A 27,493-nucleotide genomic window follows, 5' to 3' on the forward strand; every position below is an offset into this window, starting at 1 on the left:
GGCGCCGATCCAGCACTGGTGCTTTGATGATTCTTCATTAGTCTTGCAGGCTACTAGCACTGAATGCTGTAATGACACTTTCCTGCTGTTGCTAAGCAATATACTGAGGCCAGGGTCCAACTGCGACTTGACAAAACCAACGTTAGTCGATGAGTCCATGCACATGTCCCAGCAGCATGTCCGAGTTTGATCTGATTTTCGAATCACAATCGGCCATAGAAGAAAGTGATTGTGTAAAAAAATAATCGGACTGCACTCGGATGACATCTGAGTGCAGTCCGATTTCCATGCACTGACACAATGGAGAAGATGGAAAAATGTTATTCTCCATCTTCTCATAGTGTGCTTCAATTTTCTCATCTGAAAGAATAGGATCACACTATGATGACTCTATGATCAGAGTGTCATTAGCAAAATTAACCTGATTATCTCTGATGAGAGAATCCACGCCGTGTGCTCCTGCCCTTAATGCCACTAATAATGTAATTTGATTGCATTGGACACGTGTTAACACATCATAGCTGAAAGCCTGTAAACATAGACCGGCGGAGCACAATGTATCTGTGTTGGATTCAGAACATTAACGATATGTGCACCCAGAGTTTGTTCAGGAATTGTTTTGTGCAGGTTTGCACTAAAAGATGCCTGAAAAATCACTTGAAGAGTATGCACACAGAATGAGTGTCAGGTGGATTCCGCACTGAAAACCACCTGAAAAAGCATTATCGAAACGTGGAAAAGAACGAACATATGCATTCCTGTGTAAAACCTTCTTGCGGTTCATATGTGTAGCCTGTTGAGCGACTTTTAAACATTCCAAGTTTCCAAAAAAAACAGATGTTTAACCCATTAACGTTCATTGACAGACATAGTCCATCATGGCCGAGTGTCAGTTCCCACACCATGACGGACTATGCCCGTCATGCATTTACACTGTCACTGCATGTAAGCACACAGTGGTAGTTCAGCGCCGACAGCTGAATATGACAGCAGAGAGGCATGGGAAGAGGTACAGGGAGCCATGCCGTCAGTCCCCGCACCCAGATCGCTGTGAACGGTCAGTCAATCTGATTCACCGATTACAGGATGATCGCACAAGAGATGATGAAATATCAGCATTTCCCACCCGATCAGTTCAGGAGCTCAGCGCTGCCAGTGGCTGAGCGTCTGCACAAACAGCCAGGAGCGGTGTCAGCGCCGTCCCTGGCTGTTAACCCCCTAATTGCTGCGATTGAGCACAATCGCAGTGTTCAGGAGGGAGGCTGGAGCATTGCAATGTATTATACCTGCAATCAAAGTTAAAAAAAAAGTGAAAGTCCCATAATGGGATTAGGTAAAAAAGAAAAAAAAAAATTTAAAATACGTGAAAAAAATACAAAATAATAATAATAATATTTTAAAAATCCACTAATAAATACACATTTTTATGAAAAAAAATAAACAAAAAAAGTACACGTTTGGTATCGCCGCATCCAGAACAATCCGATCTATAAAAGTGTCACACTAGTTAACCCCTTCAGTGAACGCCATAAAAAAACACAAAAAAATTTGCATATCATGCCTTATCATCACACCGTTTCGAAAAAGTGGAATAAAACGCGATAAAAAAGACGAATGGTATTAAAATTAGTACCACTGAAAACGTCATCTTGTCCCACAAAAAAAGAAGGCGCCATACAGCTCCATCAGCAGAAATATAAAAAAGTTATACTGTTAGGTCCATATATATTTGGACAGAGACAACATTTTTCTAATTTTGGTTCTAGACATTACCACAATGAATTTTAAACAAAACAATTCAGATGCAGTTGAAGTTCAGACTTTCAGCTTTCATTTGAGGGTATCCACATTAACATTGGATGAAGGGTTTAGGAGTTTCAGCTCCTTAACATGTGCCACCCTGTTTTTAAAGGGACCAAAAGTAATTGGACAGATTAAATAATTGTAAATAAAATGTTCATTTCTAGCACTTGGTTGAAAACCCTTTGTTGGCAATGACTGCCTGAAGTCTTGAACTCATGGACATCACCAGACGCTGTGTTTCCTCCTTTTTGATGCTCTGCCAGGCCTTCACTGCGGTGGTTTTCAGTTGCTGTTTGTTTGTGGGCCAGTCTGAAGTTTAGTCTTTAACAAGTGAAATGCATGCTCAATTGGGTTGAGATCAGGTGACTGACTTGGCCATTCAAGAATATTCCACTTCTTTGCTTTAATAAACTCCTGGGTTGCTTTGGCTTTATGTTTTGGGTCATTGTCCATCTGTAGTATAAAACGACGACCAATCAGTTTGGCTGTATCTGAGCACACCGTATGGCTCTGAATACCTCAGAATTCATTCGGCTGCTTCTGTCCTGTGTCACATCATCAATAAACACTAGTGACCCAGTGCCACTGGCAGCCATGCATGCCCAAGCCATCACACTGCCTCCGCCGTGTTTTACAGATGATGTGGTATGCTTTGGATCATGAGCTGTACCACGCCTTCGCCATACTTTTCTCTTTCCATCATTCTGGTAGAGGTTGATCTTGGTTTCATCTGTCCAAAGAATGTTCTTCCAGAACTGTGCTGGCTTTTTTAGATGTTTTTTAGCAAAGTCCAGTCTAGACTTTTCATTCTTGATGCTTATGAGTGACTTGCACCGTGCAGTGAACCCTCTGTATTTACTTTCATGCAGTCTTCTCTTTATGGTAGATTTGGATATTGATACGCCTACCTCCTGGAGAGTGGTGTTCACTTGGTTGGCTGTTGTGAAGGGGTTTCTCCTCACCATGGAGACTATTCTGTGATCATCCACCACTGTTGTCTTCCGTGGGTGCCCAGGTCTTTTTGCATTGATGAGTTCACCAGTGATTTCTTTCTTTCTCAGGATGTACCAAACTGTAGATTTTTCCACTCCTAATGCAGCACGGTGGCTCAGTGGTTAGCACTGCAGCGCTGGGGTCCTGGGTTCGAATCCCACCAAGGACAACATCTGCAAGGAGTTTGTATGTTCTCCCCATGTTTGCGTGGGGTTCCTCCAAGCACTCCGGTTTCCTCCCACACTACAAAGACATACTGATAGGGAATTTAGATTGTGAGCCCCATCGGGGACAGTGATGATAATGTGTGCAAACTGTAAAGCGCTGCGGAATATGTTAGCGCTATATAAAAATAAAGATTATTATTATTATTATTAATGTTGTAGCAATTTCTCCGATGGGTTTTTTCTGTTTTTGCAGCTTAAGGATGGCTTGTTTCACCTGCATGGATAGCTCCTTTGACCGAATGTTTCCTTCACAGCAAAACCTTCCAAATGCAAGCACCACACCTCAAATCAACTCCTGGCCTTTTTACTGCTTAATTGAGAATGACATAACAAAGGGATTGCCCACACCTGTCCATGAAATAGCCTTGGAGTCAATTGTCCAATTACTTTTGGTAACATATGCACATATTTTGAATGCCAGTAGCATTCCAATATGTGCATTATTGTGGAGTACTAGTCATGATGTGTGATGTTTTTTGATATTTTATCTTGTTGCCAATAAGATACCCACAGGAAATTCATATGAAGCGTATTTGGATTTAAGAAAAGACCCTCTTCATTTCTATCCTATATGATATTGTTTTCCAAGCTACATTGATAGGGAAGTGAGGGATAGTCCATGTTGAATGGGGGCATCAAAAAATCGTTCTTTTAGGGTGCCAACTTCCACAGCCAGGCAGGGGCAATTCTAGATCTACTGTAGGGAATCTATAGGCAAATTGATATTTTTTGTCAGTTTATTATTTGGGTATCTAACCTTTTTTCACTGGGTAGGTGTTTTTTATTATTGATGAATAAAAGTTGTTTTTATGGGGAAATATATTGGCGCACATTTATCCTGTGCTCTACGCTGAGCGCTTACACCGGGGTTTCCATGTAAATCTCTGAAATACGTGAATCAGACAGAACCACTGGCAGAAGATTCCCTATAATGAGGCAGTTGGAAGTACAGTGAATGCCATAGGACCTGTGGTCCAGCAGTGTCTGTCTTTTTCGGTGTGCATAAAAACGCAGTCCACCATAGTTTTGTGCACGTCTGAAAGGAAGGACGACGCTGAGCAGAGGCCAGACGGAGTCCAGAGTAACTCTGCTGCCTCATCATAGTGAATGGATCCCTCAGGGGTTTCATCTGTCGCGTAGATCGGAGATTTAGATGGAAACCCCAAACTATGTGCTCAGCATAGAGCACCGGATAAATATAATCACAAATGTTGTGAAAAATGTTCCCAATAAAAGCTTCAACTCAATCCACAAAAAAGTCCCCACTCAGGTCTGTCATCTGTTAACAGAAATATAGGAGGCTTCCACATTACTGGTAGTACAAAGGCTCTGAAAAAGCCAAAAGAAATTCAGCAAATTCTGTGCTACCAAATCCATGTTGCATATATGGATTTGGGAGCGCATATACCAGTTTTAACATTCACAATTTGGCAGGGGTATAATTTCCAAAATGGGGTCACTTGTGGAGGAAGGGGGATTCTGCTCTGTAGCACTTATAGGCTCTGTATATGGAGTCCGCAAACTATTCTAGGAAAATCTGCGCTCCAGGAGGCAAATAGCTTTCCATCTCTACGAAGACTCTCTGTATGGCTAAGGCCTCTTTCACACTTCAGTTATTTGCATCAGTTAAAATCCGCCAAAAAGGCAGACAAGCGGATCCATTCTCAAGTGATGTGAACAGATGGCACAGGATCTGTTTTTAGGTGGATCCTGAAAATGAGGAAATTTAAAGGGAGAGAGAGAGAGAGAATATTTATATTTTTGTCCAGCACCCAGACAGATTTTGGGGTTAATTCAGTGTCTGGAGGATCCGCCGGCGAAAAAAACGTTGCAAGCTCCGTTTGGAAATCTTTCATGATGTTGACGGACGCTAACATTGTGGCGGATCCTCAAAAAAACAGATGCAACGGACGGCAATCAGTCAGGATCCGCCAAAAATGAAAGTCAATGGGGAAAAAAACGGATCCGCTAAGAAAAATGGCGGATCCGTTTTTTTTCAAAATTGGCGGATCTTGACTGATTGTCAAAAACGGAAGTGTGAAAGAGGCCTAAGCAGTACTGTATAGCCACATATGGGGCAATTCTGTATTCAGCAGAAATTATGGGACACATTCTGGTGCCAATTTGAACCACTTATTGTGTGAAAATGTTAAATCTGGGGCTAAAACTAAATTTTTGTGGTAAAAATGTAATTATTTTTTCTTCACTGTCCAATGGTATAAAATTTTGTGACACACCCTTGGTATCAATAAGGTCATTATACCCCTAGATTAATTCATTGATAGGTGTAGTTTATAAAATGGAGTCACTTATGAGGCTTTCTACTGTTCTGGCACCTCATGGGCTCTTCCAGTGGTTCATAGCATCCTCAAACCATAATAGTAAAGTAAAATCTGCACTATAATATGGCACTCCTTCCTTTTTGAGCTTTGCACTGTGCCTAAAAAGTAGTTTTCACCCATACATGGGGTATTGACACACTCAAGAGAAATAACACAACAAATTCTGAGGTCCATTTTCTCCAGTTGCCCTTGAAAAAATAAAAAACGGGGCTAAAAGAAAAATTTTGAGAGAAAATGTGTTTTGTAAAGTTTCTTAGCTTTGTTATAATTTTCTGTAAAGCACCTGGTGGTTCAAGATGCTCACCACACATCTAGATAAATTCTTCGGGGGATCTAGTTTCCAAAATGGTATCATTTGTGGGGGGTTTCCACTGTTTAGGCACATCGGGGACCCTCCAAATGCAACATGGCATTCACTCTCGATTCCAGCCAATTTTGCGTTGAAAAAGTCAAACGGCACTCCTTCCCTTCCAAGGTCTGCCATGTGCCCAAACAGTGGTTCCCCCCCACATATCAGGTATCAGCGTACTAAGGACAAATGGTACAATAACTATTGCAGTCCAATTTCTCCTGTTACCCTTGCTAAAATAAAAAAATTGGACCTGAAGAAATGTTTTTGTGAAAAAAAAGTTAGATGTTCATTTTTTTTTAAACATTCAAAAAATTCCTGTGAAGCACCTGAAGTGTTAATAAACTTCTTGAATGTGGTTTTGAGCACCTTGAGGCGTGTAGTTTTCAGAATGGTATCACTTTTGGTTATTTTCTGTCATATAGACCCCTCAAAGTGACTTCAAATGTGATGTGGTCCCTTAAAAAAATGGTGTTGTAAAAATGAGAAATCGCTGGTCAACTTTTAACCCTTATAACTTCCACAAAAAAAAAAATTGGGTTCCAATATTGTGCTGATGTAAAGTAAACATGTGGGAAATGTTACTTATTAAGTTTTTTGTGTGCCATATCTCTGTGATATAAGAGCATAAAAATTCAAAGTTGGAAAATTGCGAAATTTTCTAAATTTCCGCCAAATTTCCATTTTTTTTCACAAATAAACGCAAATTATATGAATTAAATTTTACCACTAACATGAAGTACAATATGTCATAAGAAAACAATGTCAGAATCACCAGGATTCATGGAAGCGTTCCAGAGTTATTACCTCATAAAGGGACAGTGGTCAGAATTGTAAAAATTGGCCTGGTCATTAACATGCAAACCACCCTTGGGGGTTAAGGGGTTAAGTATGTCTCAGTAGTGCAAGCATAGTAACACTTTTATTAGGTACAATCAGAATTAGTGTCCTTGATACTCTCCCAGCCGGGGTATCTTCTTGTCTTCTTGTGTCTTCTAAGTGCAATGTGGAGGACCCGCTCCAAACCTCCAGCGTTGGTCTTGGGTGGGCTGTAAGACATAGTTGGTCTCCCCCTGGGACCACCTATTCGGCCACACCTAACGGGTTTTTGTTCTGTGGTAAGTTGTTAGGTTTCTTGTAAAATCAAGAAGAAGCACCTAAAGAGATGCTAAACTATTTACAGTGCAGTTTTTGGATCATTAACCGTCCATAATCACTTAGTCTTTATTATCTTCCTATTCCTATAGAAAAACATGGGGACTATTTTGCCTAAAACCCTCCTGTGGTTAACTATGTACATAGGACTTGCCAAAGCTTCTGTTCAATTTACTTGGATGCGTACATCCTCCTGATTATACAGAAGCACTGGGGCTTTTCTGCTTCCAGGGCAGAATTTGTTTGCCTCTTCCTGCAGCAATGGTGGTTGTGGTGGTCACTGCTGGTGACACTGGGATATTTGTAGTGGCAGCCTGGGTAGATACTGCTTGTACAGTGGGTGCAACCTCCTGTGGACTTGCAGCTATTTCTGTAGCCTGGATTGTTGAAGCTACCTGTGCAATGGTCACAGCCTGAGGAATCTTTGATGGTGCAACTGCAGGCTGGGGAATTGCGGGTATTACTGCAGCCGGTGTCACTGCTGCTGGCTGTGGAGCTGTTGGTGGAGCGGTTACCGAGGCTGATGATGTAGTCGCAGCAACTGTAGCCGCCTTGTGTTCTTGTGGGGTTACCAGCTCAGCGGGGATCCTACGCACGTGGACAGCATACCATCCCCTCTCACCAAGATGGCAGGTGAAGGAGACACGCTCCCCTGAGAAGAGGTCACGCTCTGGATGTCCCCGGATGAGGTGGGCTTCTACATCCCGCCTGTTTACAAACAGGTCGAGAGCATGTTTAGAATCTTTAATGAAGCCATACCCCCTCTCCAGGTTGAAACAGAGGACCGTGCCCCAACCCATTGGGTTCCAGCCACCCATATGCTCCCCACGGGCCTGGATTTTGGTGCGTAGATCCCACTCCGCCAGGGTCATCCGCTGGGCTTGCCTCTCCCTCTCCTCCTGCTCCAGCTTCAGGACCTGCCTGCAGCAGAATTCCTCCATTGTTATGGGGAACCCCTTGAGATCTGCCCTCTTGTCCTCCTACCTGAGGACCTCCGGCCTGCGCTGCACTGTGGGAAGCTGCTGTGGTATCGGGACGGGCTCTAGGATTCCTCCACTGGGTGAAATTTTCCGGTCCCGGGTGACGTCCATCACCACCTGACCAGATTTAGGGGTTGGTGGTAACCCGATGGGGCCTAGCAGGGCCTCCCATGTCCCAGGGACGGTGCCCGTACCTGTGCTCCCGGTGCTGCTGTCATCCGCTCCAGTCTCCGGTGATTCGGGGACTGGTGTTGCAGGTACCGGTGACGTTGGTAACTGGGAATTGGCGGTGGGTACCAGGGACCTGGCGGTCTCCTCCTCTGCGGCCTGCTTATTCTGAACAAGAATAGCTTTGCGCTGGTGCAGGCTCCTGCCCAGCTCTTCAATCTCCTGCTCTAGGCATTCCAGGTCGGGGTCCATTGGGGGGCTGAAGCCTGGCTCCGCAGTGCTGGGAGAAGCCTCCATTTCTTTCTCGCATGCTGCAGGCTTCCTTCCACTCTCCGTCAAGGCCTCCTGGTGTACTGGCTTCTCTTCCGCTCTCTTTCCCACTGCGGGCCTTTTCTCCACCCCCAAGGGGGTGCCGCCACACCAAGCCAGGATATGGACCCGTCTGGCAGTCAGCCATGATGCGATTGCATAGAAGTATAGGCAGGGGAGGTTCACGCTGTTTCGCGCCCTTTATTGGGTACCGCCCACAATGGTACTCCTCACTGCACACTTCGTGGGACCGCCATGGCAGCCATTTTTACAGTCCAAATCACAGTCCAATAAATTTATTCCCTTGCACATCTTGTTTAGTCATTTCTCAGTTCAGTCAAATCTTTGGCACACAGGACCCGGTGATACCGGCATGCTATATCCTGTTTGTGACGCCAAATTGGAGTGCCTTCCAGGGCAGTGGGGAATACTCGGTACCGGGCCGCTTCTTAAAGGGGCAGTGTCACAGCGGCGGTGACCCCGTCCGTGGCCCTGGGCGTCCAATAAAAAGGGATATTTACAGGGGATGAATAATAAAGAGTTTTTGTAATAAAGTGTTTGTGACGCCACCTGTGGTTTCCGGTCAGAAGCGACCAGCGCTGCAGTTCAGATCCTCTGGGACTGATGGTGTGATGCAGCAGAGCTGGAATAGCTCTCCACAGGCAGAGCTGTTGTCCCAGGGCAGTAGTTGTTATTAAAGATGTTATGTTGTAGAGGATGGTGATGTAGTGTTAGGCAAGAGATGTAACAGTGCTGAATAGGTGTTGCAGAAAGAATTCAGAAGACACAGCTGAATGAAGTTCCAAAACTTTACTCACAGTTCTGTCTGCAGTACAGATGCCCACTTGGTGCCATGTCCTTCAAGTGAGGGGCTCAGTCAACTCCCAGGCAGGTGGAGAACACTTTTCCAGCACTCCCTTCAGTATATGCCTTAACTGGCTGTCTCACTGTGCTGATTTCTACTCCTCTTCCTTCCGAGCACCTCACAGTCAGTGTCCCAGGCCAGCAGCCACGAACCCTGCAGATAACGTGCCCACTGCATTTCCTTGATTCTTTCTGGCTGCCTTTCCAGAGAAGATAACTGTGGTTGTTGGCTGTGGCCCCTAAAGTTGCCGCAGCTGTCAGCTTTCTAGCTGAGTCCTGTTGTCCACTCCACTAGGCTAAGGGGCCGAGACCCTTCTGCAACCTGATCCATCCACCTGATGGCCATTAGCGTGGAACGAGCCCCACGGGTGGCCTACGCTCTGCCCGTGCCTCTGGGATCCCTTCCCTCTTCAGGGAGTTTCCCTCCAAAGCTACTCCATCCAGCAGCTCCTCCTAACTAGGAGCTGCTCTGTCTATGTCCTTCCACTTCTCCCCCTAGGGGAGAACTGATCCCAACTTCCTACAGTTCTCCCGTTCTCAACCCTAAGCTCCACCCACCAACCAACACTCTTTCCTATCCAGCAGGGATGAGATCCTCCTCCCTTAGGGTCCATCCAGGGTGCCCTGCTGCTATAAGTGAGTGTTGGATGCAGGTGTAAGAGTGCGGTCAGGTGCCTCCACCTTACCTGGGTAGTGGGATACTACACCTCAGAATGAGGTGCAGTACCTCTGTGGCGACTGAACCATCAGGGGCGCCACACTATCCTCCTTGCTGCTCTATATGGCAGCTCCCTCTCTAACGTTAGACCCTAAGGGAGATCTCGTTTTCCTTGCTTTAATGGGATACCTATGTTGGTTTCGCCACAGCATTTAATAGGTTTATTGTGGCCCTTTGGAAGTGTTTTTTTTCCACTAACTGGTTTTCTGGGGATGCCCAGATCATGGTTTTGTTTATCTCATGTGCAATTATTATATGTATATGGGGTGTTGTTTCAGGTATGTTTTTGTCATTTGAATTTGATACTGTATTGTGATATACTATAGTGTTTGGGACCATAAGGCTGGTTTCACATTTGCGTTTTTTAGCGCTGGAAAAAAACGCACACCTGCGCATGCGTTTTTTCCCCTATATTTAACATGGGTGCGCATACCTGCGCGCTGGTAAGCGCATGTATGCGATTTTCATGCGCTGCGTTTTTTTGGGGTGTGCGTTGGGATTTTCCAGACGCAGCATGTTGCATTTTTTGGCCCTGCAAAAAAGCGCATGCGCACATATGCACACGTTTTGCGCTAAAAATGGCCATTATAGCCTATGGATGCGCATATGTGCGCACTGGCATGCTCATGTATGCGTTTTTTTGCATATGCGTTTTTTTTTTTAAACCATGGAATTTAGGGGTTTGGGTTAGAGTTAGGGTTAGTTAAGGGGGTTTAGGGTTAGGGTTATGGTCAGGGTCAGGGTTAGGGTTGGGGTTTGGGTCAGGGTTAGGGTTAAGTATGGTTTTGTTAAGGATTAGGGTCATGGTTAGGGTCAGGATTAGGGTTAAGTATGGTTTTGTTAAGGGTTAGGGTCAGGGTTAGGGTTAGGGTTAGGGTTAGGGTCAGGGTTAGGGTTAGGGTTAGGGTCAGGGTTAGGGTCAGGATTAGGGTTAAGTATGGTTTTGTTAAGGATTAGGGTCATGGTTAGGGTCAGGATTAGGGTTAAGTATGGTTTTGTTAAGGGTTAGGGTCAGGGTTAGGGTTAGGGTTAGGGTTAGGGTCAGGGTTAGGGTTAGGGTTAGGGTTAGGGTCAGGGTTAGGGTCAGGATTAGGGTTAAGTATGGTTTTGTTAAGGATTAGGGTCAGGGTTAGGGTCAGGATTAGGGTTAGTATGGTTTTGTTAAGGGTTAGGGTCAGGGTTAGGGTTAGGGTTAGGGTTAGGGTCAGGGTTAGGGTCAGGATTAGGGTTAAGTATGGTTTGGTTAAGGGTTAGGGTCAGGGTCAGGGTTAGGGTTAGGGTTAGGGTTAGGGTCAGGGTTAGGGTTAAGTATGGTTTTGTTAAGGGTTAGGGTCAGGGTTAGGGTTAGGGTTAGGGTCAGGGTTAGGGTTAGGGTTAGGGTTAGGGTTAGGGTCAGGGTTAGGGTTAGGGTTAGGGTTAGTTAGGGTTTAGGGTTTGGGTTAGGGTTAAGTATGATTTGGTTAAGGGTTAGGGTCAGGGTTAGGGTTAGGGTCAGGGTTAGGGTTAGGGTTAGGGTCAGGGTTAGGGTTAGTAAAGTCATGGTTTGGGTAGTGTGAGGGGCCACCTAAAAATGTTGGAAAAAAACGCAAACGCGGTAAAAACGCGCTAAAAACGCATACAAACGCATAAAAACGCTGCGTTTTTTTCATGCATGCTCATAAAAATGCTTGAAAAAAACGCAGCAGTTGTATGCTTATGTATGCGTTTTTTCAATGCTTTTTTTGCGGGAAAAACGCGCTGCAAAAAAAAGCAAGTGTGAAACTAGCCTAAGTGATGTGTTTTGTCTTTTAAATGCTTTTATTGTGGGTTTTTGTCTACCAATAAATTTTGTATATTTTTTCTCTATCATTCTGGGTGTGCGCCTAATATGCATGGTCTTTTCTCTTTTTGATGTACTGTTTTGTTCACTGTGCATCCCAAAGATTGCAGTAAGGCTCTGCACACACACATTTATCCTCCACTCTGCGCTGAATGCTCACATCTCTGAAATACGTGATTCAATTGAAACCTCTGGTGGAAGATTTCCTATAATGAGGCAGATAGAAGCACTGTGGACGCCGTCTGACCCGTGATCCAGCGGGGTCCATCTTTTTAGAATTGCATAAAAGTGCCGTTGGCCACAGTTTTGTGCACTTCTGAATAGAGGCCATACGGAGTCCAGAGTAACTCTGCTGCTTTATTATAGTGAATGGATCCCTCAGGGGTTTCATCTGAATCACCGCACTTGGAGATTTAGATGGAAACCCCAAAGTAAGTGCTCAGTGTAGAGCGCCGGATAAATGTGATTCCAAACGTTATGTAAAATGTTCCCAATAAAAGCTTCAACTCAATCCACAAAAAAGCAAGTCCTCACTCAGGTCTGTCATCTGTTAATGGAAATACTGCATAGGAGGTTTCCACGTTACTGGTGGTACAAGGGCTCTGGAAAAGCAAAATGGCTCCTTGCCCTCAAAAGATATTCTGTAAATTCTGCACTCCCAAATCCAAATGCCCCCTTCCCTTCTGGGCCAGACAGTGTTCCTAAACCACAGATAGCGTCTACATATTTGGCATTTCTGAAGTGATGAGAGCCCGCCTAGCTTACGGGTGCATGTCTACAGAAGCATGAGTTGGAAATAATGTAATGGTGACTGCAATGTACTGGTCACTACAACGTACTGTTCACTAAAGCATATTGATCACTACAATGGCTTTCAATTTTCACTTGGCAACATTCATTTCTGCTTGTTTCTGGAAAACATCCATGGAGTCAAAATCGTCACTACACCTTTAGATAAATTCCCAAAGGGGTATAATTTCCAAAATGGGGTCACTTGAGAGGGGATTTTGCTCTTCTAGCAATTAGGGGCTCTGTATATGGACTATGCAAACTATTCTAGGAAAATCTGCGCTCCAAGAGGCAAACAGCGCTCCGTCTCTCCCGAGTCTCGCCATATGGCTAAGCAGTACTATACAACCACATATGGGGTATTGCCACATTCAATAGAAATTGTAGGACTAATTTTAGTGCCATTTTTATCCACTTCTTGTGTGAATATATAATATTCTGTGACACACCCGTGTTGTCAATATGATCATTGCACCTCTAAAAGAATTTGTTGAGAGGTGTAGTTTATAAAATGGGGTCACTTATGGGGGAGTTCTGCTGTTCTGGCAACTCAGGAGCTTTCCCATTGGGTCATAGCACCCGCATACCATAACAGTAAAATATGCACTATAGTATAGTGTTCCCTTCTGACCTTTGCACTGTGCCTGAAAAATATTTCCCGATTCCATGTAGGGTATTGGAGAACTCAGGAAAAAATGGACCTCGGTATGTTGAAAAAAAAATTCCTATTAGCCTTTACAAAAAATAAAAACTTGGGCCTAAAACAACATTTTATTTGTAAAAATGTAATTTATTCTTGCTTTTGTGAGACACATGTGGTGTCAATATAATAGCTGCACCCCTAGATGAATTCAACGGGGAGTGTAGTTTGTAAAATGAGTTCACATATAGGTGGTTTCTTCTGTTCCGGCACCTCAGGGGCTCTGCCAATATGACATGGCACCTTCAAACCATTCCAGCAAAATCTGATATCTGATATGACGCCTCTGCCCTTCTGAGCTTTGCACTGTGCCTCAAAAGTAGTATTCTCCTACATATGGGGTATAGGCGTACTCAGCAGAAATTGCACAACAAATTGTATGGTGCAATTTCTTCTGTTACCATTGTGAAAATAAAAAAATGGGGCTAAAATGACATTTTTGTGGAGGAAATGTGATTTTTTTATTTTCACTGCTCAACGTAATAAACTTCTTGTGAAGCACCTGAGGGTTCATTGTGCTCATCATACATCTAGATCAGTTCCCTGAGGGGTCTAGTTTCCAAAATGATGTCGCTTGTGGGGTATTTTCACTGTTTAGGCACATCAGGGGCTCTTCAAACACGACATGGCGTCCGCTAATTGTTCCAGCAAATTTTGCATTCAAAAACTCAAATGGCGCTCTTTCCATTTCGAGCTCTGCTGTGTGCCCAAACAGTGGTTTTCCTCCACATAAAGTGGACCAAAGTTTGTGGTCCATTTTTTCCTGTTACCCTTGTGAAAATATAAAAAAAATTTGGGTCTAAAGTAATATTTTTGTGAAAACAAGTTAAATGTTCTTTTTTTTCCCACATTCCAAAAATTACTGTGACCCACCTGAATGGGTAAAAAAATTCTTGGATGTGGTTTTGAGCACTTTGAGAGGTGCAATTTTTAGAATGGTGTCACTTTTGGGTATTTTCTATCATATAGACTCCTCAAAGTCACTTCAAATGTGATGTGGCTCCTAAAAAATGGTTTTGTAAATTTTGTTGGAAAAAGGAGAAATCGCTGGTCAACTTTTAACCCCTATAACTTCCTAACAAAAAAAAGTACTTTCAAAAATTGTGCTGATGCAAAGTAGACATGTGGGAAATGTTATTTATTGAATCTTTTGTGTGAAACATCTCTCTGATTTAAGGGCATAAGAAGTCAAAATTTTAAAATTGCAAAATTTTTCACATTTTTCGCCAAATTTCCGTTTTTTCACAAATGAACACAAGTTATATCGAAGAAATTTTACTACTATCATGAAGTGCAATATGTCACAAAAAATAGTCTCAGAATCAGTAGGATCCATTTAAGAGTTCCAGAGTTATGACCTCATAAAGTGACACTTGTCAGAATTGTAAAAATTGACCTGGTCATTAACATGCAAACCACCTTGGGGTGTAAAGGGGTTAATATTTGTGAGGTTTTTTGTTAATAAACATTGTTAGAACATTACAGTTGGATTTCATAATTGCAACATAAGGAAAATCAAAATTAAATTTTTGTTTAAAAAAAACATTAAACAACATAACTAGCAAGGAAGGGGATGGACACGTCCTCTTCTGTTTCGCATCCAGCATCATAACCTCATTCCTGCATGCGGGTAAAGTTGTGTAACACCACACATGGCTTAATGACTCCATTAACATTATGTTCACTTAGTTCTAGGCCCCCCAGAAGCACACGCCATTGGCACAAAGTATGCCGAAACCACACTCCACCATTCTGCGTGCACGAGCAAGACGGTTGTTGAAAATCCACCTCTGGTAATTGAGGTCTCAACATGGGTATGGCCGCATCACATGTCAAGTTAATTGACAGGCCTCATCTGAAACCAACACATAAGGTGTTGATTCACCTCTTGTCCCCGGAAGAACACATGGTGGTGGCACAGCAAGGTCATTATTGTGAAGCCGGCGACACAGAACCGATGTGTTAAATATTCTGGAATCGCCTGTTCCACCATAGGCCCCAATATCAAGTATACGAAACATGTAATCACTGTCCAATAAGGCTAGCAGTACAACCGGACAATACTGTTTAGGCCAGGGTCACACTTGCGAGTGCAATGCGAGAAAGTCTCTCGCCTCAATACTCGGCACTGCCGCTGGCACTCGGGATCGGAGCGTGTGGCTGCATGTCTTTATATGCAGTTGAACGCTCCGGTCCGAACCGCCGGTGGCAGTGCTGAGTATTGAGGCGAGAGACTTGCACGAGTTTCTCGTATTGCACTCGCAAGTGTGACCACGGCCTTATAGTTAAAATATTAGGAACCAGACTTTTGGTGGCTTGTTGACCCTGATGTGTTTGCTATCGAAGGCCCCGATGCCGTTGGAAAATTGTGTTTTTCCTTAAAACCCACGTGAGATTCACTCCCAGTCTCTTTGGCCAAGCTTCTGAATAACATCAGAATGGCGTTTGAGCCATATCTGTGCACAGGTGTTCTTGACAATTACTGATATCATAGACTTGCCCAGGAAGAATTCAAAATGAAAGGAAACCTCAGTAGCTAGGAACCTAATACACACGTAACAAATTACATAATGAGAATGTGCTACATAATAGAAAAAAATAAAATAAAAAAATAAAAATTAGCCAAAAGCATAACAAGATATAATTAATAGATTTTAAAAAAAAATCTAGAGAATAAGTACACGTTTATAAAGATAGTTCAGGAAACACCCAGTAAAGTAAGATCCCCTCGGCAGTATTAAAGGTCAGATTGAAGAAAATTTTTAGCCCCAAAAAATACAACCAAACAAGGCGAAACGGTTATTAGGAGGGAATATCCAAAAAACATATATGTGCTCCCTGTGTCAAACAAGGAAAAGAGACCTTTTATAGGTTTCCACCCAAGGATTACTTAAGCATCGCATTCGCATTAAAAACGGATGTAATTCGCATCACATACGCCCAGACTACGAAAAAAAATGTCACAATCGCATTGCAATCGTAGAGGAATCGGACATAAAATCGCTTAATACTCGTCCGACTCTCCGGGATCAAAATCAAACCGAATTTAAAAAACGTTAGTGTGTCTTCAGCCTTTTTAAGGAGTCTTGAAGAAAATTTTGACAGTTTCTGCTCCAAAAACACTCCAAGTGCACACAGCTACTTCCGCCAAAAAGGGGAGATTCCTGAAGTGGTTTCTGCTACAAAACTTGTGGGGTTTTTTTACTGCTTCAAAGAATCTCTGTGCAAATTTTTATTTTAGAACATTCGCTGCTTTTCCTTTTTGTTTCAGGCTCTCAGACCATTGGAGGCATACGGATCTATAGAAAAACAAAAAAGAATTTTATGTGTGCTGCCTTGCGACTCAGAGGTTGTACATAGCCTCATTATATTTGCGTGCGGAGTAGCACTCGCACTTTTGGGAGATGGTGCCTTGCTACACATTTTGGTGCCATAAAGATGTCAAGTTATGACTCTGTCATTTGATGGACGTAGTGCGATTGCCAAACCTTCAGTCTCATGGTGGTTTTTGGGCGCCTGCAGACGAACGTATGAAAAAATGTCCAAACTTTTTAATTTCTTACAGAAAATTTGGACAATTTTCTTCTAATTTTCATCAGATTTTCATCCACGTGCCATCTGTGTGCCCGTTCAAGGTAACTTGAGTAAAGGTACTGTCACACTTAGCGATGCACCAGCGATCCCGACCAGCAATATGACACGGTCAGGATCGCTGGTGCATCGCTAAGTGGTCGCTAGTGAGCTGCCACACAGGCAGATCTCACCAGCGACATCGCAGGGGTCGGGGGTCGCTACTTACCTGTCACACCAGGCAATCCTGCGTCCTCCCGCCCGGCTCCACGCTCGTCTCCACAGCAGGAAGCTGACGGCGAGAAACGGTCCAGGACTTTCTCGCGCGATCAGCGATAACCAGCAGGGGAGCGGTCGGTGGTAAGTATCAGACATAGCGATATCGCTAGCAATATCGCTATAACGTCACAAAAACCAGTAACGTTATAGCGATATCGCTTAGTGTGACAGGCTCTTAAAGGTCAGTGCAAACGGACCGGTCGGCGGCACTAAACAACCGCCAATCTGTAAGTATTCACTGATCGGCGGGCGATTAATATCTTCTTTACACAGACGAACCACAGTTAACGCTGCGCACTAAATGATCTGTAATAGATCGTTCAGTGCGTATAGCCAGCTATTGTTCTCGGCAGCGCAAGTCCTGTTTACACAAGACAATGAGCTGCTGATCACGATGATCGTCTTTGCGGCACAGAAGATCACTTCACCCGACAAATGAGCGTTCCGTTGCCTGTTTTTACTGAAAAAGGTTATCATTTACGATAATCTATTAGTTTAAATACAACTTAAAGCGATTTTCCCATCTCCAAGATCCTATCCCAATATGTAGTAGGTGTAATAATAATAATATTAGCAAATATCTCTAATTAGAAATGCTATGTCGCTTACCCCATGTGCACGGCATTGCAGTAGCTTAGGTATCCATGGTTACAACCATTCAAATAGTGACAGTTTAACAGTTTAGTGGTCGTAACCATGGATACCTAAGCTGGTGCAGTACCCTACATATGCGGTAAGCGGCATAGCTTATCAGAAGAACTATACTACATTTCTAATTTTCTAATTGGAAGTATTTGTTAATATTATTATTATCACACCTACAAATTAGGACAGGATCTTTGAGATGGAAATATCCCTTCACCTGGACCTCAGTTTTAGTCGCTGCTGTGTAATATTTGTGTGATTATGTTGAGAACTTAAAAAAGACAGGAAAATTCTAAATCCAAGGTGGGAACGCAGGACGTCCCCTAGTTTGGGGTCTTGATAGACCCTTACGGCTCTATTGTGGAATACTGGAAACCATCACTGACTAATACATCCAGGAGATTTTTGGTATTTTTGCCCTGCTCTAATTTTTTTTAATGTTAATTTAGCAAAAATACGGACAAACAGGAATCAAACTGCTATTGGTTAGATTTCCTAAAACCCCCACACCCCACCTAAATGCAGCCCAGCCCCAAAGTTCATCTTCTTTTAAAAAAAGGAATTAGCAGGTAGAGAATTCGGCCGGTCGGGAAGCATTGAGGTCGGACTGCTTGTGGCAGACCAGGTGGGTGATCCCTGAGCCCTGCAGAAGGTGTGAATTATGTCAAGCTTTTTACTTAGATGCTTAATATGATGAAGCCTGTGGTTGTTAGAAATCTGCCTAAGTAACAATTCCCTGTAATATAAATGGGCTCTTCTCCAGTATGAGTGTCCTGATGATTTTTCTCATTGTGGAAATGTCATATTTTAATACACACATTTATGTTTGTGAGTGAATGATATCAGCATTGTACCTTATTTGTATGTCCACGAGTCACATACGTGTTCTGTCCATGTAGAACGTGCACCCATGAAAGTACACGGAGCTGTTCACATGCCCTTTTTTTTTTTTTCCAGACTGAGTGGTCCGCAAAAAATCATGTATATGTCTGGGGGGGGGGGATCAGTTTTCTTTTTTTCTTTATCCTAGTCATGGATCAGATGTACTTGCTCAATTCTGTGTGTCCATTTTTTACTGCAGAGTATACTGACAAGCTGCAAATGTGAAATCTGCCTTGCTTGTCTATTATCACTGCTGATTTTTTTTTTTCCTTTTTTCGGTATTGTGTGGATGACATCTAGTAAAATTTGAGTCACAATGCCACTACGTTCTGCCCTCAAATCCAGATAGAAAATTTATAAGTGTACGCACCCATGAGAAAACATCCCGAGGGAATGAAACTCCAAGTTTTTGATGAGGATTTGGAGAGTTTCTGCTCAGTGTCCACTCCAAAAACTCTGCCAAAAGACTTTGTGTGCCCTACCCTGATCAGACCATTTGTACTCTTGTACTTCTTCTATGTTACACCCACAGCGCCCAAATATCCTATGGTGCTACAGAATGGAACGGTTCATGGTGATCTAAAATTGCTTCAGTACAACCAGAAAGGGTCCAGGTGTTACATCAATATACAGACCCTTAGGCCTCATACCCATTGGCGATTAAAAAAACGGTCCGATTTCTGGACTGGAAAAAAGGGTGGAGTGTTATGCCAGTGTCATGCGATTTCGATGCGATTTTTTTTTTTTTTTATTTTTCCATCCGTTTTCCATCCGTTTTTTTTTCCCAGCCACTCTTTTTCTACAGTCATTTACAGGACCATTTACATTGTTCTATACCACAGAATGGTGAGGTATCCGTCAAAAACGGATGGAAAACGGATGGTCCGTTTTTGGTCCGTTTTTTTAATCGCACCCATTGACTTCAATTGGCCAAAATCGCTGCAAATCGCAGCATGCTGCGATTTTTTTTTTTTTTTTTTTTTTTTTTTTTTTTTTTTTTTTTTCTCAGACCGATTTTGGCTGAGAAAAAAAATCGCAAGTGAGATGTCACCCATTCACTAACATTGGTCAGAGTGCAATCCGATTAAAAATCGGATAGCAATCATCCGATTTTATCGCCAGTGGGTATGAGGCCTTATCCCTCAGTTAGTTGCGACTAAATACTAAAAACTATTAGGTCTCATACTCACATGCGAGAAACCCGGACGAGTCTCGAACGTCAACAATACCCGATACTGCCGCCGGCACTCGGCTTGGAGCTGAACACTCACCGGATATTGACGTGCGAGAATCATCCGAGTTTCTCGCATGTGAGTATGAGCCCTTAGTCACAAGCACTTCACCGTGGCAAGGGTAGTCGACGCCGCGTCTTGCGATGCACTGAGGAAGGAGGGCCACCTGAGCTAGGAAGCTACCGGCACGGACGGTTACCTACCTTCCACACTTGCGGAAATATGACCAAAGAAATTTGTTTGGCGTCCAATGGATTCAACACGACCAAAGGTTAAATATGGGTGCAATTCGCCCTTCTTCTTCGGAAGCCCTATGCCTATGTCAGCTGTAAATGAAGCACCCATGTTTCTGATTACATCTGCATGCAAATTGTGCAAAATCCCTGCATCCCCGAAATGTCAGAATGGCAGGCGCCATACGTTTGAGGAAATCTATGTAATATTCCTCACAAAGATCTGACTGTATGCAGATGTTGTTTTTAATCTGAAGATCGTTAACTTGTGTTGTCTTCATATTCAATATTATTATTTTTTGTTATTATTACTACTCATTATTTTACGGTTTTCAGAAAAATCATACTGGAATCTATGTAGAAACTGTCATCAAGAATACAAAACTCCATGAGGAGGAAAATTGGAGAATGTTGAACATGCTGAGACATGTCGAGCTAATTTCCTGAGGATAAGAACTCAAACTGGTCATTTTCTTGCTGACCACAAAGAAAGATCAATGCGTAAATGACAATTTCCTAATATCCTGCTTCTTATTAACTTCAATGGATAAAATACCTATAGTGCTCATGGTACTGTTTGTTTTGCTTTTTCCATGTGGTACAATAAGCAACATGTCAGCGGCATGGTGGCTCAGTGGTTAGCACTGTAGCCTTGCAGCGCTGGGGTCCTTTGTTCAAATCCCACCAAGGACAACATCTGCAGGGAGTTTGTATGTTCTCCCCGTGTTTGCGTGGGTTTCCTCCGGGTTCTCCTGGTTTCCTCCCACATTTCAAAGTCATACTGATAGGGAATCTAGATTGTGACAAAAAAAAAAACTTTTTGTGTGAATGTACAGTACGTTAATTGTTTATACTTGAGGGGAAAAAATCCATCAAAGGTTCTGCCACAGATGTTGCATTGCAATAGGTGAGGTCTTCTGTAAACCTGGACATGCTGTGGATTTAAGGCCGGGATCACTCGAGCCTTGATCCTCTCATGCGGGAAAATCCTCTCGACTGATGATGGTCGGCTCAATCTATGATCAGAGTGTCAGCTTAGTGTGATCCGATTCTCACAGATGAGAGAATCACAGCACAGGTGAGAAGATGGAGAACAAAATTTCTCCATCTTCTCCATTGTGTGAGTTCAGATAGAAATTTCACAATCCTGAGACCCCCCTCCACACATCGATTCTTTTCCGGTACGGATATTACACTGATGTGCCATCTGTTTTTTCCACTATGGCTTAATAAAACTCAATTCGAAAGCTTCTCCTATACTTGGTATGGTATGTTAAACACGTGCAGCACATTGCTGCCATCCGTATGCTGTACATCGTTTACACGGGCTCATAGACTTGTATTGGCCCTTGTCATCTGTGCCATGTAAAAAACGGATATGGGCAGCACCCTGAATTATAATAGGTACGTGTGGTATCCATGAAAAAAACAGCCGCCACATGTACCTGAAACACTGACGTGTGAAGAAGGCCTGAGAAAGTTGTGTTCCCTCTATGACCTTTTGATGCTGCGTATTTTTACTGCCCCATAAACTCAGCAGCTTACCGTTCCATTAACGTGGATGGGATTTATCGAAATTGTATACCTACTGTGCTTTTTTTAAAATTTTTTTACTCCACGTAAACTGACCTGCGGTGCGAGTTTCAAACATGCAACACATCATTTTCTCTTGCGAATACGCTGAGTTTCACGTGCAAATTTTCCCCAAAGTATTACAATAAATGGGGAAAATCTGCAGGTAAAAAAATGGAAACGCACTAAATGTGCCTGCAACAATCGGATGCTACACTGTGGCTCCATGTGGCATCCGCCCTTTTTTTGTGCACCCATAGACTTCAATGGTTGAGTCTCCTCTGATTTACGGAAGAAACTAGCGCATGCTGTGAGATATTTATCCCCCCCCCCCCATGCATAGACTCAGGTCAGTGAAAAAAAAAAAAAGATCCCTCATCTGCACTGCCCCATTGAATAACATTGGTGTGAGTGAAGTCTGTTTTTTCCATGGACGGCACTCGACCCCAAAATACGGCCGTGTGAACGAGCCCTGAACCTCTTGAATGCACAGAATCTATGAACTGTCTGTAAGTGGTTAATTAAATATAATTTGGTGGAATATTCCTGCATGGAGCTAATTCTGATTATTGCTAAAAATTCATGGGGGGAAAAAATAACCCAAACATTTACCAGCTGCAATTTATAACATTTCAAAAGACAGAGAACCTACAAGTAGGGTCAGATCTAATAACCCTGTACATCAAAGGACATTATTTTATTATCGATCCCTTTTCATTCCTATATCAAAGCCGGTAAGTGAACCTATCTTCCCTTAAAATTACACTTTAATTATAAATATTAAATCGTAGTCGCCCCTTGCAAATCCAATCTACAGTATAATATGCACTTCATTCCATGCACCAATAGGTGGCGCTGTTTCCATAATTATAGATGTTGGTTTCAGCTATGCATAGTTGACTAAGGAAGGATGTAGAAGAATATCATGGCCACGCCAGAGACGCATTACGCTTCCTACTAAGATGCTATGATTTAACTCTGAATTTATATATGGATTTTGCTGCAGATTTCACCTACTTCAGTGCCATAATCTGCAATAGATCGATAGGCTGCAGATTCTAAAGCGGGTATATGACCATGGCTACTTTCTACTAGGAGCAGTGCCACTCTTGTCAGCAGGTTGTGCCTGGTATTGCAGCTCATTTATGTAAAGAGTGTTCAGTTGCAATACCAGACACAACCCATGGACATCAGTGGCGCTTTACTTTCAAGAAAAGCAGGTTTTGCTTTGTAGTCAGAAAAAATCTCTCTTTAATTTCTGCAGCATTCTCTAAGGCCGGTTTCACATGTCCTGATATTTGTCACATCCGTGTGTACCATCCACGTGTGATCCGTACCAGAGCCTAGAATTAAACAATTTGTTTCAATTTTATCCCTATGACTTTAAAAATGCATACGGACGCCATCTGTGTGCAGTACGTGTTTACAGGGACCCATTGACTTGTATGGGTCCGTGTGATCTGTGCAGATGCACAAAACCGGACATGTCGATGTGTGGAGCACACAGACACACGATCCGTGAGAAAACACAGATATGTGCATTCATTTGAATGGGTCTACGTGTGTCAGTGAAAACTGTCACTACACGTACCGGAGACACTGATGTGTGAGAGAGGCCTAAAATCCATGCAAAGTTATGTAGAAACGTACTTGCACTGTACATGACCTTCTGTCCTACAGCATTTTAGCGGCCCTTTCACGCTGAAGTCTTCTCCTTAGGCGATCAATGTGTTATTTATTAGTTCATAAGCCAGAACAAAAGACGACAGTGAGTGCTATGATCTGTATAGTGTTTTTTTCAGGCAAAGCGTTGCATTGGTGCATGTGGCTGTGTCTGTGCTGCAGTCCAGCCCCTTTCAGATGAATAGGGATAATGCTCCACTTTTGCCCACATTCCTGGCTCCCGTCAGGGCTTGTGTCCGAACCCAATCCCCCCCACAAAACAGTCTAGGCCATAGACTATAACGGTGCCAACGTGCGCTCTGTTTCGCATCGTCTTTGGCCGTAAACACCTACTGCAGGCAGACACTCAGAGCCTGCCTGTGCACCACTGCTCCCCTGTCACATCATCAATGCCGCAGCCACTTCCAGACAGGGTTTGCAGACCAGTCACCAACCAGCCACGCAGTGGTTCTGTCTATGTAGACAGTACAAGCCGGTAGAACTCATTGATTGGCTGCAGTGATGTCGACAAGACTCGGAGCATGAGTAACGGCCCCTTCACACAACCTTGTTTCACCGGTACTGGAAAAACCAGTACCAGTATTACCAATGCTGTGTGTCCATGTGACATAGCTGTGTGCATCATCCGTGTGCCATCCATGTGCTGTACGTGTGACACGTAACGGAATAGAATGCAAAATAGATATTACAGATGTTTAGGTGTTAAAGATATGCCAAGATAGCGAGAGATGGCTAGATAGATATCCATGAGATCGAGAATTGGTGCCTTGCGTGTGTAGTTAGATCAGTGAATAGTGTAACAAACAAATCATTGCAGTAACAAGTGAAAAAGAAAGTCAGCACTCACTATTCTTTGAAGATAATTCAGTCCTTTTTAATTTTCATTTAAAGTTGGACAGTTGACAAAAAAGTGCAAAAGTGCTAGCAGCGTGGCATCAGGTGCAGTGATTTGCTGTCATCGTTCTGACTTTAATATAACTCTCATTCTCTTCTGCTCGCGCCGATCACCGGCAGAGCAGGGGAGAACGATGAGCACGTCGTCAGCACTTGCCACCGGGGAACAGCGCTTACTGTCATCCAACACCTGCTGCCGCTAAGAACAGTGACAGCAGGAGCGGATGATGGGGGTATTCCTCACCCGCCACCTGCACTGTAACTAAACAAATGAAAAACCCGGCGTGGGTTCCCCACTATTTTCTTTATCCAACCACACAAAACATTTGACAAAGTATCTCACACCATCCTTATTGAAAAAATGACTGAGTATGGAATGGGCAAGGCAACTGGTGAATTCATAACTGGCTTAGTGATCGGACCCAAAGAGTGGTCGTAAATGCCTGCACATCCAGTTGGAAGAATGTCTCAAGTGGGGTACCACAGGGCGCTGTCCTGGGCCCTGTATTGTTCAACATCTTTATCAATGATTTAGATGAAGGAATTGAGGGTAAACTGATTACATTTGTGATGACACAAAGTTAGGAGGGATAGCTAATACTAGAGAAGAGAGAGAGAGGATTCAAAAAGATATAAATAAACTGGAGCAGTGGGCAGCAACAACCAGAATGGTTTATAACAGGGAAAAATGCAAAGCACTACATCTGGGCAATAAAAATGAAAAAAGCATATACAGAGTGGGAGGAATAGGGCTAAGCAACAGCACATGTGAAAAAGACTTGGGTATACTAATAGATCACAGACTGAATATGAGTCAACAGTGTGATGCAGCAGAAAAAAGGCAAATATAATTCTGGGATGTATTAACAGAAGCATACAGTCTAGAACACATTAAGTCATTATCCCCCTCTACTCCTCTTTGGTCAGACCTCATCTGGAATACTGTGTCCAGTTTTGGGCGCCACATTTTTTAAAAAAGACATCAACAAACTGGAGCAAGTTCAGAGAAGAGCGACCAGAATGGTGACTGGTCTGCAAACCCTGTCTTATGAGGAACGATTACAGGATTTGGGAATGTTTAGCTTGTAAAAAAGAAGACAGAGGAGACTTAATAGCTGTCTACAAATATATCAAGGGCTGTCACATTGTAGGAGGATCATCTTTATTCTCATTTGCACAAGGAAAGACTAGAAGCAATGGGATGAAACTGAATGGGAAGGGACACAGATTAGATATTAGAAAAATCTTTTTGACAGTGAGGGTGATCAATGAACAGGCTGCCATGAGAGGTGGTGAGTTCTCCTTCCATGGAAGTCTTCAAACAGAGGCTGCACAGACATCTGTCTGGGACGATTTGGTGAATCCTGCTTTGAGCAGGGGGTTGGACCAGATGACCCAGGAGGTCCCTTCCATCTCTACCGTTCTATGATTCTCCAGTCCCGATGCCACAGTGTTCAATTGTATTCGCGTCTGAAAGACACAAATATATTTCAAGACCGGAAGAAGGAACTGGCGCATCTCGGACTGCTCAGCAGGCCGCACAACATCCTTTTGCGGGTCATATGTTGTGCAGGCCTGTTCTAAGGACTCATTCAGACATCTATTTTTCAAGTACATGTTCTTCTATCAGAGTTTTTCATGGAGAAAACATGTAGCCATTATAACTACATGTAACTAATACAGTATGTTCACATACTGTATCTGTGTTTTTCTTGTGGATCGAGTATGCCAGTCAACGTTAACGTCACTGTTCCCTCCTTCGAACATATAAGTCATCAGGAGGAAGTGACAAAGCAGCGGCAGCTTTCCAGTCATCCAAATGTCAAATATGTCTGAAGGAGGGGAGAGTGAAGTGGCCACTGATTGACCCCAGGGATGACGTGACGTCACAATGTCAGGTGAGCCCTGGGAGAGCCAGTGCCAGCCCTGCTGGAAATGAGGTGAGTATAAGTGTTATTGTTTTATATGGGGATTGAGAAAGGGTTGTCCAAGTAGTGAAGAACCTCTTTAAAGGGAACCTGTCTTCAGAAAAAACTCTATTGACCTGAAGATATGGGGTTAAACTGCAGGTCAACAACATTCTGAATCTGCCCGGTGCCCGCAATTGACCGAACGCTGAGAGGAGAAAATTAACTTTATTGCCACTGGCAGTGTTGGGCTTCCAGCTATTTTCTAAATTTAATTTTTTTTTCTATTTTTTTTTTTTTTGTGAAGGAGACAGGTTTTATTTTTTTTCATTTGTTAAATACTGTCTGTCTGCCTATTCAGTATCGTCTGCAGACAGCGTGTCTCAGTAATGGATTTATCTGTTCCCACTTCTGGTTCATAAACATGCAAATCTCATTATAACAAGTGGAGACTAAAGACGGCCATTTGCATCATCCAAGTTTGTGTTGTAAGTAACATGCAAATTATGGCCTTGTTATGGACAATAAGGGGGGTGGTGGGCTGCAGCGGAATAAAATATCAATAGAGGGGGTCTATAAACATTATCTTCTCCTTTGCTGCAAATCATTCCGACTCAAACTCACATAAAGTGAAGCCACTGTCTACACTGTGCTAAATAGTGATTACAGCGGAGTGCGGCAATTACCAGGCCCTCTATATAGCTGACATTTTAGAGAGTAGTGGTTGGTGTAGTCATCTCTGCAGGGCCACTCCTAGGAAGAAGCGACTGCGTGTCAAGGAAAAAATGGCCAATGGCATGCCGAGAGGTATAGGAAAGCTAAATATAGCCACTGTGGGCGAAATGGGAAAGAGAAAAGCAAATGGGCTCGGCTAAGAGAGGAAACAAAGGAGACACAAAGCTGGTGGGAATGATAGGAAATCACACAGACTGTAGACAAATAGGAAACCTGAGTGAACAAGGTGGATGCCGGAAATTCTTAGCAATGTGCATTTATATAGTAATATTGTCATTGGAAATTATACACATTAATATAATTTTTTTTTTCGTGTGAATAGATCTACAAAAAAAATGTGTCTGTATACATAATTTTTTTTTCGTGTGTATTTATACACCTATTTGTTTCCTTTGTGCGTATTGGAGCAACACAGAAAAAGGAAAAAGGCAAATTGGACATAAATTCACACAAAACCCCCAAAATGGGCCAGAAAAATGTGTTGGCACCTTTTCAAAAATGTGGGTAAACAACTTTGTTTCAAGCATGTGATACTTGTTCAAATTCACCTGTGGCAAGTAACAGGTGTGAGAAATATGAAAATCACACTTGAATCCAGATGAAAAGGGGAAAAGTTGACTCAAGCTTTGCATTGTCTGTCTGTGT

General features: G+C 43.0%; 1 protein-coding gene across 2 annotated transcripts in view; it reads left to right on the plus strand.

The window, feature by feature from the left end:
- CCNJ (cyclin J) overlaps positions 1 to 27,493 on the plus strand; it is a 122,412-nt gene that overhangs the window by 59,655 nt on the left and 35,264 nt on the right. Inside the window, exon 1 of one of the 2 annotated variants that reach the window (XM_073546543.1) lies at positions 18,268 to 18,335. The exons of the other annotated variant lie outside the window; for it this stretch is intronic. The gene's annotated coding sequence lies outside the window, so the exon portion shown is untranslated. Of the gene's footprint in view, positions 1 to 18,267; positions 18,336 to 27,493 lie in introns of those variants that run through there. 2 annotated transcript variants of the gene reach the window in all.

This window comes from Dendrobates tinctorius, unplaced genomic scaffold (assembly GCF_039654945.1).
Source record: "Dendrobates tinctorius isolate UK_male_01 unplaced genomic scaffold, ASM3965494v1 ptg000147l, whole genome shotgun sequence".
Taxonomy (NCBI): Eukaryota; Metazoa; Chordata; class Amphibia; order Anura; family Dendrobatidae; genus Dendrobates; species Dendrobates tinctorius.